Raw genomic sequence first — 4,602 nt, 5'->3', positions numbered from 1 at the left:
TTAGTTTGGACACGTTTTAGGGCACTGAGCACTGAGCCCCATCAGGGCAACAGGCAAGGAGTACATTGAAACAACGACCCAGTGCCCTTCATGCCCTTCATGCCCTTCATGCCCTTCAACGCATCAAAGTAAGCAAAGGAGTTGGCAAAATACTTTTTTGAAGTGTCAATAGTGATTTAAATGTCAATTTTTAAAGTTTAATTCATCATTTTTCAATTTGCATTTACTACACATAGGATCAACATTGATACTGACGAATTCAGGTAGTAATTTATTTAGTTCAGTCAACGAAATATTATACTGTAGAGGAAAAAGTTTGGAACACAATTTTTGACCCAATGATAATTAGGGGGTAAACATATTATCAAAAGTCTTCGCCCCTATATAAAAGTCTACCCCCTGTGTTAGGGGAGTGGGGGTGGTTTTTAAGTAGTCTAACATTTTTTTTTTGGTTTTTGCATATATCTCGAATAATAAGTTTCCTACAGACATTTTTATTTCATACAAGATTGAAGCTTACAGATTTGCCTACACGTTTCATCTCCAACATTTTGTAAAATTTCGCATCACTTTCACAAGATATACGGTCTGGAAGGTGTGGCATTTTAAAGAAAACCCCTTTTGCCTCCGATCTTTTTGGCCTTATAACTTTTCAACGACTGATTGGAAAAATCCGTGCTTATTTATCATGGGCCCATGGAGAATTTCACTCTCTTCAACTTAATGTATGATTCCATTATTTTACGCATCAATCTACGATTGTTGCAGCAGTTACAGTGTTCAGTGTAAAATCTTCAGTTTGACAACAATAGATCACATTAATGAATTGAATCGCTGCCTTCAATCAAATCCTAGGAGGGCGAAATTAGGGCGCAGCTGGCCCTCTCTTACACTTAACCCTCTCAGTTGACAGTGGAATTTGGAGAGAATGTTTGGAACACAATATAAACAACGACCTCGCATCTTTATTTGGACTACTTAGAAGGTAAACATATTACTACTATTTGTGCTTAGGGGATGAGAGTGGTTCAAAAGTTGAATTTCTCAATTTCTGGCTTACAAGTATGTATATTTGAAACAAGCCTTTTACCGACCTGATCACCTACACAAAAGCAGGTTCATTATTCATTAATAGATCTCCTACAAGTTTTGTGCGTAAAGTTTTGTGATAATCATCTGCAGTAGTTTTCGAGATATCCGCTCTTGAAAGTGTATAATAATCATAGAAACAAGTTTTTAATGAATCTACTGAGTAGAGCTGAGTTTGATGAAACAAAAACAGGGTTTTATCCAACATTTCGCACTTTCAGGGCTTATAAATCTTCAACAAAGCATCCAATACAATATTAATGAAGTTAGGGTTGTAGAGCATTATTTTATTCTCTTCAATTTGATGTATTATTTTACCATTTCATGCTTTTCTCTAGCTCTAGTGTTAAGTTTGAATAATTAGTTTTGCAACAGTAGATTAGTTCTGATAATATAATTTGGAGACAATGTCTGAAACACAATCTTTGACTTTCCAGCTTCATTGGGACTAGGTAGGAGGTGAAAATATTGGAAATCCTCATTCTCAAGGCCTATGATCCTACATTGGAACCGGAGACAATCTGTCCAGCCGGGTCGGCCCAGCAAGACCAGAGTAGCCAATCCAGTCCAGACTCTGCCCTCTTACATTGCTTGACGAGCCAGGAGTGGAACAGGTAATTTTCATCTCATATTTTCATATCTGTCTGATAAAATATTACCCTTACGTTTTTCGAAAAAATGTTCCCTTAAAAAATTTAGCTCGTTTCAAGACCTTTATGTATTATATTCTATACTTTTTCAATGCCCCATAATCTTCATTGTCCAGTTGATAGACCTATGCACAAGTGACAATTTAATAATTTAGTAATTTATTGTCATTATGTAAGGTATTGTCAAATTTAAACGCCGGCCAGATAGCTGAGTTGACTAAGGGTACAACCACACTGAAAGCGGAGCGTGGCGTGGCGTTGAGGAGCGTCGTGAACAATATCATGTTAAGGCTGTGCAAAGGCTAAAAATAAACTTTCTACTCGTAATGTTTTTCAAAGTTTTTAGATTTATGTATCATCAAGCTATCAAAATGAACAAGTTTTTTCAGGAAAACATTTTTTTTCTGATCATTACTATTTGAGATATGTGCGCCTAAAGTTTAAAATTATTGGGACAGAACATTTAAAATTCGGTAAGAGATAAATCCATGAGATTCAGAGGATATATTCTTTATGGTATTGTTGATCTAGTAAAAATACAATTTTTCTGAAAATATTAATTATTGAAAAAGTTATTCAATTTACCAAAAATAACTCAACTAAAAGTTATTTTACAGGAAGTGTATACTAGCAGAGCGGAGCGTGGCGTCAAACTTTGGAACAAGCTGGGTTTTTTTGAAGCGTTTACAAGCGGAGCGTCAAAGCATCAATGTGCGAGTACCCTACTAATGTACATACTAGTGGTCTACTCTTGTACATGATAATGCACTTGTTCTACTACATTTTCCCACCATCTAGTACACTACTATATTATGCCCAACTACTATATTATATTACTACTATTTAATGTTTGCCCAAATTCCCCTGTAATGTGTATTATTTGATTATTCAAAAGAGAAAATTCATCTATTGCACTTTGAAATTAAAAGTAAGGCATCAATATTTATAGTCATAAATAATATATTTATAAATATAAATAAACATTTATATTTAAATTTATACTTATAAATATAAATATTATAATACAATATTTATTAATCAATTTTATACATCAATATTTATAAATACCAATCTCTATTATCTATATAGGGAATGATAAGATTTATTACTATGAACTTATTATATTTTTGTAAATTTCATGATGTCTTGAGTCTTACACTGCTGTTATGTTTGTGCTGCAAGCATTATTGTGCCCTGTTTAAAATGTTACAATAATGTATAATTTTGACGAAATAAACTTAATTGAACTCATATTGCCATAATAGAGAGACAAAAGTATTTATATATATATATATATATATATACTTTTTTCCAAAATCCCAAAGCGTAGGCGGTTTATAACTTTAAATAAATTGCTGTCAGAAAGGTTATAGGTCTGAATCCCTCCATGCGCATGAAAGCTTATGAAGGCATCACCTGAAATAATTAATACCGTAAACATTGCGGTACATTGAGCTTGAAATTGATAAGAATAACTTAATCTGGATAGGAGATGTGTACAATTCCTCAGAAAACCGTTCTAAAGATAACTTACCGAGTCTCTGAAAATTGATTCTCTAGAATTTAATTATTAGTTTGAGCATAGATGATTAGTTTGAGATCGCATTGATCTCAAAATTTATGAAAATATATGATTTGTCAGAGTCGAAAACAACGCAAAAACTAGTGCAGTGAATCAATCAATATTCTCTGGTTGTGAGTTTCTAAAATTGTTCCTTATAACTTTCAAGTTTTTAGAGGCATCGTAGAGTGTACTAAGTACTATAGTATACCAAGTACTAGATCAAATGACATAATGTGAAATTAAAAGGAAACCAATCTATTCAGGCGCGTAGGAAATCCTGTGAATGGGAAATGAGAAGTTTCGATATCATCGTCTGCAATCTACAATAAACTAAGGAAGAAATGAATCGATCAGAAGTCTCGCATCATAGTAATAGTATTGTAGACCTACTTTGAAGAAGTCTGTGCCCATTTCTTCCTACCAGAAGTGGCAGGCCAATGCTGTGAAAGGCTTTCACTCAGAACAGATTACTGTGACCAACATCTAGGCTGCAGTAGGCTGTTATTACGATAACCATCGCCCCACGCATAATGTAGGCTGCAAACGCTAAAGTTCTCTTATCCAATCCACTTTTTTCAATCGTCAACCATGTTAAGTATCTTCAATACAATTCTGAAAAGATGTTAGAATATTATCATTCCGTCTCATCAAAAATTATCAGTATTGCGTTAGAACTCGTAGAGAACTGTGAACTGACGTATAGTGGAGTAGCCATATCATCTTGTGTAGTAGAAAAGTAGTGAGTCAGCAGTTTGTTCGCGATTATGGAGCAAAAATATTGCGTGGAGTACTGACAGTTGTCAACCGCGGAATTTATGCAAGCAAAGGGACCTGCTTTTCGCGGCCGTAGTACAGCTCGCGTTCGCGTTTCCGTGTGCGTGAGTGTTTTTACAACATATTATGTTAAACTTAGTAAATCCATCTATACATTTAGTATTCCTGCATCAGAGCGAGAAGAAGAGGGAGCTACTAACGACAGCATGCACACCAAAAACCATCAGAAATCCATTGTTCACCGGATCAGTTTATCAAATTAAACAAATTTGAAAAATCAGCCGAACTTTTCATCGCCTGGTAAGAGACTGATGAGAAGAGAAAGGAATTAGGAAAGAGCACTTCAGGAATGTTGAAAAATTCAGGATTTCAGAATATTGAGAAGAAGATTGACACAGTCCACAGCCTACGCAGCCGAAAATTACTCAACAAATAAAGAAGAATTGGCTGAAGAAACGGAATAGATCAGGACTCGTGATAAACGGGCTACAAAGATATATTCTACTATTCTCAGATCAACCACTT

This window comes from Nilaparvata lugens, chromosome X, assembly GCF_014356525.2.
Source record: "Nilaparvata lugens isolate BPH chromosome X, ASM1435652v1, whole genome shotgun sequence".
Taxonomy (NCBI): domain Eukaryota; kingdom Metazoa; phylum Arthropoda; class Insecta; order Hemiptera; family Delphacidae; genus Nilaparvata; species Nilaparvata lugens.
The sequence above is the reverse complement of the archived record's forward strand: the minus strand, read 5'-3'. Positions refer to the sequence as shown.